The sequence below is a fragment of the Phalangium opilio genome, unplaced genomic scaffold (genome assembly GCF_054372755.1).
Source record: "Phalangium opilio isolate 3A_F unplaced genomic scaffold, DU_Popi_V2 ptg000017l_1, whole genome shotgun sequence".
In the NCBI taxonomy this organism is placed as follows: domain Eukaryota; kingdom Metazoa; phylum Arthropoda; class Arachnida; order Opiliones; family Phalangiidae; genus Phalangium; species Phalangium opilio.
The window spans coordinates 5,637,198-5,652,990 of NW_028324151.1; the positions used below are offsets into that span (position 1 = coordinate 5,637,198).

The following is a 15,793-nucleotide window of genomic DNA, read 5'->3' on the forward strand; positions in this document are numbered from 1 at the left end:
GAAACTGTATCCTTGGTAAATGACGTTCAGTCTATCCTTTCGACCCTTGTAGAAGATAATTTCTTCTGTAAAAGAGTCTATTGTCAATTAGGGTCAATTTTCTATTTGAATATTTTCTAAAATAATCGGAATGTACTATCCTCAAAGCGGCATTACCAAAACCCATTAATTCGCGATCACGGAATCAAATGATATTCAAAATAAATAACCTACACAAATTGTAAATTTCAGTATAAATCAGACCAACACACAATTTCATCACAGATATTTATTAAAATCGGTAGATTTAATTACAATGACTAATATTAATTTCCCATCGCAGCTTGCAACTCAGTGCTTTTCATGCATGATATTTAATCAAACTGTACCCAATGCTTTGTGGACGCTAAGCAAGCTAGAGATTCAAGCGTACGATGGATTGAACTTCTTTATAGTTGACTGGTGCACTTAACTAAAACTCCATTGACCATACGGGCCGAGATCTTTCCGATACAAAATGGTTATGGTCTTTATTTCTCACTTCAAAGTTGGTATAATCTTTGTTACTGGTCAGAGTAGCTTTACAACCAAGTGCGGCTCTGTTACAACGCCACGCGATCCTCTTGGCACTTCGGTAATGTATACTGTAATCGTGGCCACGGTACTCAACATTCAGTTTACCGTTTTTGCTCTTGACGAAGAGAAATTTGTTTCCCTTACCATCTGAAATGGGTTAATAAACAGGTCTTTAGATTCTAAAATAATGCTGGTTTGCAAATAAAATTGTGCGATTTCAGATGATTTGTTTGTGAAATGGTACATAGCTACGGCATGATTTTGTTCGGCAGTAATTTTATTAATTGTTCGTTACTCCCTTTGCAGAGGTAAATTTCTAGTTCAACAAATGTAACGTACAACACCTAGATACACCTTAGTTCTTGGTATAAAGAACGAATTGAATTAAGTTTAAGGATTGATGATTTGGGTGTCATTTAGCGATATTTTCCGCTTCAATATCGACGCAATTTCACTTAGCGATATTTTCCGTTTCAATATCGAGCAATTTCCCAAAGTTTTTCGAGAAAACTACAATTCACCAAATATGTTTTCGAGACAATTATAATTTATTACATTACACAGCAAAATGATAAATAATTACAGTTAATTTAATTTGTAAAGAAATACGATCGTTTAAATTTATCCGAAGGTGGAGCCGGTTTCGAGTGACTATGTTCAAACACTCTATAAACAAAATTTTGATAATCTTTGTCGCTATAGAGTGAGGCTTTGCATCCGGACCTATTACAACGCCACGAAATCCTTTTGGAACTGACGTTATGTACTCCGTAACCGTATCCACCAAAGAAAACATTCATTTTCTGATGCCGGCCCTTGTAGAATATAATATCTTCTTCGTCACCTAAACGTTTGTGAAAGTGACACACGAATGTGAGCGCAAGTGTAATGTCCAAATACAGGATTTATGTGACTCAATGTTAGTGTTAGTACGGGTGAACCCGGAATTTTTCCCCCGAACCCTTTACCCACGATGCAAAATGTAGTCGGGGTTAAATTTTGGTACTAGGAAATGTTACATAAACAACGGTCTGATTCGTCTCAAAATAAGTTCTACTTTACAAAAAGCAGAGAGGGTAGCAATTAAACAGACAACAGTAACAGAGGCCAAAGTTCACCATCATCCTAGTCCCTTAATGCCCCTTTCATTTACAATGGCAACATTTGGCCCTTCATGGGAATCGCCCCCCAAATTCAACAATTTTGAAACATATGACATTGTCTTACTCATACGTGCGCGACCCCGACCAGTTTTTTTTAAGGATACCTTGACCCCAACTCTGATTAATATTTCAAAACACAGTCAGTTAATTTCAAAAAAACTTTATTGAAATAATGTTACACGTCGAGGTGTACTTCAAATTGGCTTCTCATGTATTTACTCAATGGATTGATTGGTGGTGGATGGTTATGTCTGTCTATCGTTCTTGGGTAGAAATTCTGATTATTTGAGTCACTATACAGTGAAGCCTTGCATCCTGCACGTCGTCTATTACACCGCCATAATATGTTATTCGCGTTGTCTCTATGTTTCCCGAAACAATATCCATGATACAGCACGTTAAATTTCTGATGTCTGCCTTTGTAGACTATAACTTCTCCACTGACCATTTCTGCAAATTTATTTTAGAACAGTCAGGTACAGTACCTCTTTAGACAAACCATTAAAGTGATGTGGTTTTTATTGTTAAATGGACCACAAGTAGACGTTACGATTTTAACGTTTATTTAAACTTTATTGAAATAATGTTACACGTCGAGGTGTACTTCAAATTGGCTTCTCTTGCATTTACTCAATGGATTGATTGGTGGTGGATGATTATGTTTATCTACAGTTCTTGGGTAGAAATTCTGGTTATTTCTGTCACTATACAGTGAAGCCTTGCATTTTAATTGACGTCGTCTATTACACCGCCACAATATGTTACTCGCGTTCTCTCTATCCTTCCCGTAAGAATATCCATGATACAGCACGTTAAATTTTTGATGTCTGACTTTGTAAACAACAACTTCTCCATTGACCATTTCTGCAAATTTATTTTAGAACAGTCAGGTACAGTACCTCTTTAGACAAACCATTAAAGTGATGTGGTTTTTATGGTTAAATGGACTACAAGTAGACGTTACGTTTTTAACGTTTATTTAAACTTTATTGAAATAATTTTACACGTCGAGGTGTACTTCAAATTGGCTTCTCTTGTATTTACTCAATGGATTGGTTGGTGGTGGATGGTTATGTCTATCTAAAGTTCTTGGGTAGAAATTCTGATTATTTGAGTCACTATACAGTGAAGCCTTGCATTTTAAAGCACGTCGTCTACTACACCGCCATAATATGTTATTCGCGTTGTCTCTATGTTTCCCGTAACAATATCCATGATACAGCACGTTAAATTTCTGATGTCTGCCTTTGTAGACTACAACTTCTCCACTGACCATTTCTGCAAATTTATTTTAGAACAGTCAGGTACAGTGCCTCTTTAGACAAACCATTAAAGTGATGTGGTTTTTATGGTTAAATGGACTACAATTAGACGTTACGTTTTTAACGTTTATTTAATCTTTATTGAAATAATTTTACACGTCGAGGTGTACTTCAAATTGGCTTCTCTTGTATTTACTCAATGGATTGGTTGGTGGTGGGTGGTTATGTCTATCTAAAGTTCTTGGGTAGAAATTCTGATTATTTGAGTCACTATACAGTGAAGCCTTGCATCCTAAATCACGTCTATTACACCGCCAGAATACGTTACTCGCGTTATCTCTATGCTTCCCGTAACAATATCCATGATACAGCACGTTAAATTTTTGATGTCTGCCTTTGTAGACTACAACTTCTCCACCGATCAATTCTGCAAATTTATTTTAGAACAGTCAGGTACAGTGCCTCTTTAGACAAACCATTAAAGTGATGTGGTTTTTATGGTTAAATGGACTACAATTAGACGTTACGTTTTTAACGTTTATTTAATCTTTATTGAAATAATTTTACACGTCGAGGTGTACTTCAAATTGGCTTCTCTTGTATTTACTCAATGGATTGGTTGGTGGTGGGTGGTTATGTCTATCTAAAGTTCTTGGGTAGAAATTCTGATTATTTGAGTCACTATACAGTGAAGCCTTGCATCCTAAATCACGTCTATTACACCGCCAGAATACGTTACTCGCGTTATCTCTATGCTTCCCGTAACAATATCCATGATACAGCACGTTAAATTTTTGATGTCTGCCTTTGTAGACTACAACTTCTCCACCGATCAATTCTGCAAATTTATTTTAGAACAGTCAGGTACAGTACCTCTTTAGACAAACCATTAAAGTGATGTGGTTTTTATGGTTAAATGGACTACAAGTAGACGTTATGTTTTTAACGTTTATTATGAAGTTATCATTTTTTAAATGACGAATAAAATATGGTATTGTTACATTTAATACATAAAATCAGGAACGCTATTTCAATAATCGTCGGCTTAAATTATTTAAATAAGATCCTTAAATAACTAACCCCCCCCCTCCCCCAAATAATAAAATTCTTGACTATTTCACGAAAAAATAGCAAGATTCTAGAGTACTACACCGAAAGAAAACCAAATTTCCAAAAATATTTCACCGACAGAATAGCAAATTAAAATTATTTGTAAACTCACCAAACTTCGAGTATATATGCTAATACTGTTTAAAATGGCGGCCATGAAGAATCTGGGTGACCGATACGGGCCTTGACCGCACAATCAACTTCAGAATTAAAATCACTCAAGTTTTTCAAATTTACCTTAAAGTTTGGGTTCAAATTTAAAGTCTAGCGCGTTCCTCAACGATTTCTGCGTATTTTAACACAAAAATTAGAACATTAACGACGACTTAAACGCGATTTAAATCCATTTTAATTTCCGACGGCGACCACATATCATTCAGCCATTTTTTCCAAGCACAACTCGGGGAAGACGAAGGGTGACCTACTAGAATAGTATAATTTACGCGATAGCGGGGTATTTTCTACCAATTATTGTAGTATGATTAAGGGCTCATGGGATTTTTGTTGTTGGAAGTAATTAATGCCGTTTCCCATTGTCATTTTCAATGGAGTAATTTTATTGGAGTGAAAATTAAACTTTCTTTAAAAGATAATTGATTTAAGCTAGGTCACCTTGAATATTTCTCTACAGTGGGAGATTATAGGCTTGGTAGTAAATGGAAAACAGCATTTGATTTCTATTTGGAGTAATCATCCCATGTTATCATTCCGTACAGCCTAATGCTGTTCTGCCACTTGTAGTGTAGCATTTATAATGTAAAAATAAAACGTTAATTCATTAAACTGAAATTCCTACATGTTTATAAAACATTATTTAATGAAGTTTTTCAAAAACACACTTTACATTTTGTCATTCATACGATGCATATTTGAAAATCGGTTCTTTTATACATCCCCAAGATATTTCTTTGTTTTGGGTGATTATGTTCAACATCGGCTGATTTAAGTCTAAAGTTTCCATGAAGTTTGTCGCTGTAAAGACGAACTTTGCAGCCAATAGCGTGTCTATTGCATCGCCATAATATGTTCTTAGCATTTACCCGATGATATCCGAAGGTATTTCCTTCGTAAATCACGTTCATCTTCCCATTTCGACCCTTGTAAAATGTCATTTCTATAATTTGGAACACAAGTTTCGAGTCAAAATTCAGTATTTATCTTGCCATAAGTTTATAAGATATGCTGGGACACTACATATAGGCCTACTTCGTACTCCTAGAGACTTATTGAGAGCTAGTTCGAGAACGACAAGCGAGAATTGAAGTCCTACACTCGGTGGTTAATTTTGCGTGAGTCAGGACTTCCATCTTCCTATTTAGTCTACATTACTAAGCCTTTGACAGCGCCTCACCAGGCCTCCCTCGCTTTACCTCGAATCTATGACCTACTTCAATTACTTCATGACAGGCTCTCAGTTACCAGTGAAAAACTTATGGAACAAATCTTATGATCTCACTTAAGCCTAATTAAAAATTTTGGTCAAGAACAATGAACGACTTAGTAGTTTAAAACCTTTATTTTAAACATTTGTTTATTTACATTAACTGAACTTCAACACCACTTCTTTTGTACATCGATAAGCTATTGCTCATTTTTGGGTGGTTATGTTCAGTCTCTGATTTATACCAAAATTTTTCGTGCGATTTGTCGCTGCTAAGGCAAACTTTGCATCCGTGAGAGTGTCGATTACACCTCCATAAATGGGTTTTAGAGTACATCTTGTAAACTCCGTACCCGTGTCCTTCGTACATTATGTTCATCTTTCCATTTCGGCCTTTGTAAAAGGTCACTTCACCTATATTTTGTACAAGTGCCAAATCATATTAAACTCAAAAAATAATATTATTTATTAAGCCTAACAGTAACAAAACGCGTAAATTCTGGTTCAAGCGGGTTTAAAAACACATTTTATTTCAAAAAGAGATGTTTCACAATATTTCAATTGTAGTTTCAGAACTTAAATGCATATTCCGGGCTAGAAGTTTTAGTTTGAAATAATGAATATATATAAGAATTGTAAAGATAATTCTATTTTAAAATATTAGCGATATGCTTCATTTTACGATGGTTATGTTTTGTGGATGATTTAGGTTTAAAGTTTTGGTAGAATTTGTCACTTAGAAGAGTAGATTTACAGCCCTTTGAGTGTCGGTTGCATCTCCACGTAACATTATTATTGCCTTTATAATAAATTTCGTAGCCGTGTCCTTCGTAAACACCGATCAACTTGCCATTTTTACCTCTGTACAGCATCGCATCTACATTTGTAATAAGATACTTGTCACGTGACGCAAAATTCCCTTATTACAAAGAAAATAATACGCATTGAAATGAATTAAAAGTAAAACATTCAGTCATTTTATTAGAAACTGGCAGGATAGATTTTAGTTTTATTTTCAGATATATTTACAAGCGTACAAGTAAGTTAGCTAACAACGATAAGTTAGTCCGAAGATCCTTTCAGGTTTTGGATGATTATGATGGCTTATTCTGTGCTCAACATTAGCGTAATTTTTATCAGTGTAGAGTGCGGCTTTGCACGGGTCTTTAACCGCGCATCTATTGCACCGCCACAAAATTTTCCGTAGCCCTTGATGGTGAATTACGTAACAATATCCTTGATAGAACATATTTGTTTTGTTGTGTTTACTTGTGTAGAGAACAACTTCTGTAATAAACAACTAATGTTGTACAAGAGTTTAAAAATATTCCTCGAATTCGACAGTAAATTTCGAAACATCGTTAAAAGGCAAATTTTATTCAACCTTGCGCAATACATAATATATAGTTCGTTGTTTTGAGCAAAAACAACAACAAATACAGTACATAGGAAGGCATTGTTTAAGTAAAGCAGGTGACTACAAGAATTTATAGATAGTGTTACTAAGAATGCCAAAGATGATGGAAAGCATTATAGGTGGATATTAAATTCGAGGAAACAAGGTATTTTGCTTGCGTGGTATTATGAAAGCTAATGATTGGCTGAGACAGGAATACATACAAGTACTAGGAAGCATTGTGCCACGTATCTCCGATGTTAATTTCTATGCGGGTTTTGTGGACTGTGCTAACCCTTCCCACAAAATCCGCCTAGATACATTGAGAAAATAGATACACAATGATTCCAATTAGCTTTATGTATTCCTGGCAGAGACATTCAAGATAAAGATTGGACTAGGTTCCACTTTGAGCGGTGGCGGTCATACTTAAGTACCACAATCTATAAATTCCTGGGCGTAATGATAATACTTCAATGGACTAAACATAGATATTTGTCGCTTTGGGATGGTTGTGTTCCTGATTTTTAGGAGTAAAGTTGCGGTACATTTTGTCACTGTAAACTGAAGCTTTGCAACGAGCACCGTTATTTCGTCTATTACAACGCCATGTTATTTTGTCAACAAGAACGTGATGTATCCCGTAAGTGTAGCCATGGAACAAGACTTTCATTTTCTCATTTTTATTTTTGAAAACGAAAACTCCAGGTTGATGTTGTTGATTGAGTTCTATAAAATGCGTAAATGTAAAAAGGGTTATTTATATCTTTGAGGAAACTGATCAATAGTGTAATGTAATTTTTAAATAAGAAAAACAAAAATAATTATGTATAATATATAATTAGTAATGTAGGGTATAACTTAATTAAATAAATAAATTTTGTGTTATATGCTTTTCTAGTAACATAAACATAATACGTAGTTATCATAATTTATTTTGGTCAACTAAAAATTTAATTAAGATATAGGACTATTTCAAAGCTATATGAGTAATTAAAAAATTATCTTATCAACAGAGGAAATTATAGGAGTATGAAGAAATTATGTTATTATACATAGTTTTCACCATTTACACCAGGAGTACAGGCTACATGGTGGATAAAGTGAAGTGCTCACCAAGTAGCCTGGTATAAATGGTATTAATCCTCATAGTCTGAAAACTATGTATAGGGCCTTAATATTTTATGTTCCACTACAAAACTATGACAATGGTATATAAACCAATGCCTTAAGAATGAGTTAGTGGTTTTTGCAAAAATAATTGTTGAAGCTTTGAAATTTTGGAGGAATAAAAAAATCCTGTAAAATGTTTCATTTGCAGGGCAGCTTATGTGGTGTTTGATATTAGCCTAAAACCTGAGCCGAAACTTTGAGAAGATATCGGATTTCATACAATAATTGTAGATAATACATATAGTAGTGTAAGTATTATAGTATTACTGATAGGAATACACTGTTATATTCCACAACCTAAAATGGCAATGGTATATATATATATAACCAATGCCTTGAAAATAGGATCAGTGGATTTTGATTTATGTTAATTTTTTTGCGTATGTAATAGGCTTGATTGTGTAAAGAAATTTGAATTATATATGAAATAACAATACGAAAAACAGCTTTATTTGTTTGTAGGTCTGTCTATCTGTTTGTAAAGCTCGATCTGTTAAAGGAAATTAGCAATGCATATATGGTAGTAGAATTAAATTATCGTTTATGCCTTTACAAAAAACTAAAGACTAAGTATAATTACTAATTTAATCAAAACCTTTTATTTCTAACATTGTAGTTACAATTGAGCATCCATTAGTTAAGTATAAAAATTTGGCTGACATCTGTGATTTATTTGTACCTCATATTATGCCAACAGTTTCAAAAATAGATAATATAAAACTAATTAATATTTCCTAAACTGGGAAATAACTCGGAACTTCAATTAAATAATAAAAAAATCCCCAATAACAATTAGAGATAGTCATTGTTTATCCAATTTGGAATTCGGATACTCTTGGTTTTTTTGGTCTTTCATGGCTATGTTCCTTTGTCCTGATTATAAAATTGAGAAATTCCTTATCACTAAAAAGGGAAGCTTTACATCGCACATTTCCCGGTGTTTTATTGCACCGCCATATAATCCTTTTGGCACTAAGACTACTAATACCGAAGCTATAACCATCCCAAGCCACATTAATCTCTTGATTACGATTTTTGTACAGGACAACTCCCTCAATTGCTTGACCCTCAACTACGTCATTACCTAAATAAGAAATCATAGCTGTTACCGTCACGTTTCTTTATAAATAATATCAAGACCATCCAGTAATTACTGGCCTTGCAGAGAAACCACTATACATAGGTTATTTCCCTTGAGCCAAGAGCCAACTCGCACTGCCTCTTGCGGCGCTTCTTGGCGCGAGGAAAATTACCCAAGAAGCTGATCTACCCCACCCCTGGTTGGTTTGCAATAATTAATGCAATGATCTATAAATTTAGAAATAACTAAAAAATAAAATGGTGCATCTTAATTTACATATTTAGTGATACCGTAATTTACATAAAAACCTTTATTAAATATTACAATTGTTTTAATTGTCTCGAACGTGTGTGTTGGCAAGGCTATCAATTGGATTTATTTTTAATATTCATAGTTTTCTTAATACTATTTTCAGGTATTGGATGATTATGATCAGTAGTTCTGGGCTGAAAATCTTGCAATAAACGATTGCTGTATAAAGACGCTTTACAAAATCCTGCATTTTGACTACAACGCCATAATATTCTATCAGCACTTGTGCTAAAAACTTTGTAATTTTGGCCCATGTAAAAGGCGTTTAGACTACGTGTCTTTTCATTTCTGTACACCACAGTCTGTGGACTTGTACCTGCGTGTAAAAGGACAGTTCTGAGTCAGTTTTAACTCGAATACGACATCTGAATTTCTGAAATGGTTTTTATAAGTTTTCAATAAACATTAGGCAATTATGTAATACTTTATTTTTCATTAGAGTGATGTGAGAACAATTTAGACGTTATTCCGGTTTGTGCTAAGAATGGAACTGGATTTTGTTGGTAAACCTTAGTCGCAATGCAGAGTTGCTTCCCAATAAAAAGGGTTCTTAACATTTAATCAAAAACTCCGTTATGAGTTACGAAAAAAATTAAATTAAATGTAGCTTCTCGTTTCGATTTTCTGTAAGGGAAAAACCATTGATCAGAATCAATTCTATAATTAATTAAATTATACATGTATACATTGCATATGACGATTTCGGTCGCCATTTTACAACATGTCGGCGGATCAAAATTTAAAGGGATACTCCGAGATAGAATGTTTTTCTTTTCTCTAGATCAAAGTATCCCTTTACAAATTCTATGCGAAACGTATGAAGACTTAATTATGACACATTCGTGTGCATATTTCCGTAATAGTAGCCTAAGCTGCTGTAGAACAAAAAGCGCAATAATCAACAAATCTTCCGACAGCATAAGTGAAATAATTTATTACGTTATACAATTTTACACACACACGACAATAATTATATAATTACATATCATACAATACGGCATTGACATTGCGGTACATTTCAAAATTGCACAACTTTTTTTCCTCAAGTGGAGGATGATTATGGACCTCGTTTTTAGGCGTGAAATTATCATAGGCTTTATCGCTGTAAATGGAACCTTTGCACCCCATCCCGCTTCTATTGCATCGCCATAATATTCGCTGAGAACTGATGCAATGAATGCAATAACTATAGCCACGGTACAGTACATTCAATTTCTTCTGGTTTTTCCCTCTGTAGAACAGCACGTCTAGAATTATAAAATTTTAAATAAAAAAGTTAAGTAATCGTATTAAGAACATACGTAAAACACTCTATCAGCAAACGATAAATTTAAGCATAGTCCTTCTTAATCATTATACAACACTGAAAGTTCTTTATTTGTTCTTTTTTACAGTCATATTGTTGTTTATGAAGGCGTATCGTTCAATTTCATCTCGACTCATTAATCTATTTGATGAGTCAAATTTAGGTCCACCTCTTCGCATTTGACGATGGTTATGTTCAGCAATGACCATAACAGGATCTCCGTAAGATTTATTGGTGAAAAATGACGCTTTGCAACCAATAGCGTTGCAAGTACAACGCCATTGCACACGATGATTGGTTACGTGATGAATACCAAAACCGTAACCTTGGTAGACTATGTTGACTTTGTTAAACCGGTTTAAGTAGTAGATCATTTGATTTTCCATACCTAAAGGATAAGATTCAAGTATTAAGTGTAAGATCCGCAATTTTGTAAGGCTATGTAGGAAAAGAAGACTGTACGCCTTGATTTGGTTAAAAACCTTTATTATACTTGATACAACTATATGCGAGCTAATATGGATTTTGAAATAATAGTAATTTTTCTTTTGGGTGTTCATTACAAACTAGATTAAACAGGGTGCTTCTGATAAGTCTGCATACCATAAATTAAGGGGGATGTTCTTAGGGAAATGAATTTTCAGTCAAAAATGTAACTTCTATCTCCTTAGTGCCACAACGGACACTGTTTTCGAGTTATGATTTGATTGGTGTTTTAGGGATGACCCCTTAATTAAATTAGAAATCATTGTCTAAGGGGTCATCCATAAAATACTCAAATCATAACTCGAGTAACAAGGGCCTTGTGGCAAAATGTCATAGATACAAGTTACATTTTCGACTCCAAATCGATTTCCCAAAGAACATCCCCTGCCCTTAATTAAAATCAGACTTATCAGTTGTCATAAAAATCTTTCAGGTTTACAGCAAATACAGTTTAATTAAATGTTAAATCTTTCTTCAGGAGGGTGCGTATGTGGTAAGTATAATAGTAATTTTTTTTGACACTCTGGATCCGTTTGAATGGTACCGACACAGCTTGACTTCTTGTAGCAACGCCAAGTTTTGCATTTTTTCCCTTGAAATCTTAAGATGTATTTGAAACCCTGATGAATTATAGTATTCTTCGTAATGGTATCAATACGTTGTCCTTGTCCAAAGATAACTGTGTAAAAATGTTGGGGAGTCAGTGACAGCTGAATGTACCGGATTTTTGTTTACGCGACAATTAAAACAAAGAAAACAAAAACCCGAAACTAGTAACGTTTCAAGCTTAACAACAAAATTAAAACTGGAAGCAATTTTGCTTTTAGTATGTATTTTTATTTCGGTTGTATATTACAGACTAGATCTGGAGCATGGTTATGCTTAGCTTGAACTTCCTCGGCATTTTCATAATTTAGGTCAGTAAAGAGACCACCCTGACACTTTCTCGAGTGACGGTCCTTGCATCTCCATCTGATACGATTACTAGTGGCCGATTTGTAATGAAGGTTATAATAATAACCACGGTAATAAAGATTGGGATTACCCTGACGGTTAAAGAAAGCCACAGCTTTATCATTATAATCATCTGTAAATATAAAGGGGAAAATATTGCGTGAGATGTATCCTTAATTATACAAGAATACGTCCTGAGTCTTGAGTGATAATTAACACCAAGCCCACTTGAAGGTGAAAGTAGTAGCAGAAGGTGACACTCTCACCAAAAGTCCTTGACAATGAATTTTTATCCACTTTGTAACAATTTTATTTTAAGTATAGACAGTTTTAAAATGCCCAAAATTGTATAATTGTTTATTAAATAACTATACATAAAAGCTTAAAACATATAAATAAAACTACAAGACCGGCGGATGGTTGTGCATTACATTTGGTACAGGATTATAAGGATTAGTGTAATCCGGATCGGTAATTAAACTAGCCTTGCATTTCAATGAACCTTTACTGCATCTCCATCGAATTTTGTTTACACCTTTATAATGATCGCAATAGGTATAACCTTTGTATAGTATATTTGGTCGCATATGCCGGCTTAAGACAATTTGAACTTCATCCGGATCTAAAATTACACAAGAAACAATAAACCGAAACAAAAATGTGATTAGTATCGGATCAAATTAAAATTAGGCTTAAGATTCAAAGGTCAATTTAAGAAATGATGAATTATTACGATTGGCACAAGGAGTTTATTTCATTTGTATGGTACATACACCCTCTGAAGGGTGATTATGATCAACGTTAGTTTCTATGGGATTTTGATAGCTTAAGTCGGTGAAGAGGCCCCCTTTACATTTTTTATTATGGCGGTCTTTGCATCTCCATCTAAGGCGACTGGTTGCAGCCGATTTGTAATGGTTGTTATAAATATACCCGCGGTAGGAAACGCTAGGATTACCTTGACGGTTGTAAAAAACCACCACCGCATCTCCACCTGTAAAGAGGGAGAAATTGACTGTGTTAGAGATACCAACAAATTTGAAATATAAACCAAAAATTAACCCCCAGTAGTACATCGACACCGACACGATGGTCGGTTCAGTTTTCAAAATGTCACACAATTTTGGGTGGCATGGATCGACAGGCGGTTCAGTTTTAGTAAAGTCACACAGTTAGAGCAATGGTTGGTTCAGTTTTTGAAATGTGACAGAATCGACCCAACAGTCGGTTCAGTTTTCGTAATGTCACACAGTCGGGCCAACGTCGATGCGCTACTGGGTAAGCTTCGCAACTCTTCACTAAATTTAAATCTTTCGATATTGTATTTGGCGAATGGTTGCGACTGAAAATAACAAACGTAAAATAACTTTCAATTTTGTATGGAATATCGGCATTAGAAAAGTTCCCAGCATTTTTAATTTCTTGCATGGTAAATCATTTTATTAAAAAAATAGAATTTTTTCCAAAATTTAACAAGATTATATAGACTACCCTATATTATATTATACTAAAGTAATCAAGGTGTCTAGGTGACGGTACACCATGCACCATTACTTTGTGCATTCTAATGTTATCAGCCCTAGCAAACGCCTTTCCGCAAATATCGCATACGCCAGGCCTTCGACTTGGTCGAACGTAACAATTGCCGTCTTCGTATCTCTTTCTACCTTGATATGAAATACGTATACCTGAAAATTTTGGAAGCGAATTTTTTTTAATTGTTAGAAATGGAAACATTGTTATTTTATTATTAGTTGCAACAAAACATCAAAATAAAATGCATTGTATTCATTTATTTCTGGTTTTCAGCAATAATACATCTGGTTTTCATCGGTGAACAAGAAGCATGTGTCTTTTCATATTTTCAACACGACTGAATGGTCTTCCACATATCTGACATTCCCCTGGTTGTCGTTTTCGAAGTCTTTTACGTTGTTGATTTGTGTCGATGATGAAATAACCTAGAAGAATCGTTAGTTGGTGAAGAGATACCAATATATAAACACGAATTTATAATGTACAAATTCTTTATCAATTTTAAAGAAATGTTTGCATTGATTGCATTTTTGACTCATTTTTTATTTTCAGTTTGTGGCAAACCAATTTATTTAGAATATTGCAAAAGTTTTCCACATTTACGTAAATATATGCCGAAAGTGCAACCTCATTTTGTGCATTCTTAAATTATCAGCGCGAGCAAATGTTTTCCCGCAAATATCACATGCACTAGGACGATGACTCGGTCGAATATGTGGATTACCATCGTCTCTTTTTCTTCTACCTCTATATTTAACAAGTAAACCTGAAAATTGTTAAGGGAATTATTTAATTAATAATTAGATGCAAAACAATTTTGTAATCGAAGAAAAAATAGGAATTAATGTCAACAACTTTAAAACGTATTTTAAATTAAATTTTATTTTGTAAATAGTTTCTTTCTTTCTTTCCCAATTGTTTTCAGTATTAACAGGAATACATACAGCTAATTGGAATCATTGCGCCCCCATGTTAATATCTATGTGGGTTTTGTGGGCAGGGCTTGAAAACGATAAGTCTATCTCTTATCACAAAATCAGCCTAGATGCGTTGAGTGAAAATGGATGTAACACAATGATTTCTATTAGCTGGTATTATCACATCGGGTTTTCATCCGTGAACAAGATTTATGTGCCTTTTCATATTTTCGGCGCCGCTGAAAAGTCTTCCGCATATATGACACGCCCCTGGTTTTGGAACTTTAACCCTTTTTCGCTGATGATTCGTATCGGTGGTGAAATAACCTAAAAGATTTGTTAGTTGTTGACGAGTTGCTAATATCTAAAAAAAGTGCCATTAAAGTGATTTAAATATTGTCAATAAAAATAAAAATAATAAAAATATAAAAAACTTTGCTTTCGCTAGTAAATGTTGAATTGGAACATAGAAGAATTGCACCAGGAATAAATATAAATATTTGAATGGCGCGAACCCGTTAATAACTTAAAATGTTTACATCGTAATCACGTGATGTGTTTGTTTGTTGTTATTGGTAATCTGGCATATTTTGATTCAAACAAATAAATAAAAAACGAAACCAAATCTTAAAAATAATAAATAAATATAACCTATTTTCTGTAAAAAGTGAAATTAATAATTGTGTGTTTGTAAAACGCATGCAAAATAAACAAAACGATCAAATAAAACAAAACAAAAATTTAACCGCTTTTACTACATGATAACTGTTTGTCATAAAACGTATTATTTACAAATGTTGTTTTTTTGATTATTATAAAGGCTATTTAATGTTATGCACCGTTTGTTTGTGAACTTTAATATTATCGCTACGAGTAAAAAACTTGCCACAAATGTCGCAATTACCGGGCAAACGGCTTTTACATCGATCCAAACTACTGGGTCTTTGTCTGGGTTTAATCGACATATCAACTACAAATGGAGATATCTTTCCACTGCGGTATGCTTTCGGCCACTTTGATGAGAGATTCAATACCGAACCTGTAGTGGAAACGGTTATAAATTAATTTATAACAAATTATTATAACAAATCAAAATATTCCCCCTGATCAGGGATAGATTTAATTTTAGAAGTAGGAATGGAGATGTACGGTTAGTATTTA

The 15,793-nt window shown here is 34.0% G+C and overlaps 1 protein-coding gene across 1 annotated transcript in view; it reads right to left on the reverse strand.

Moving 5' to 3' along the window:
- The window catches only part of LOC149702697 (uncharacterized), a 112,080-nt gene that overhangs the window by 16,828 nt on the left and 79,459 nt on the right, over positions 1-15,793 (reverse strand). The window lies entirely within an intron of this gene.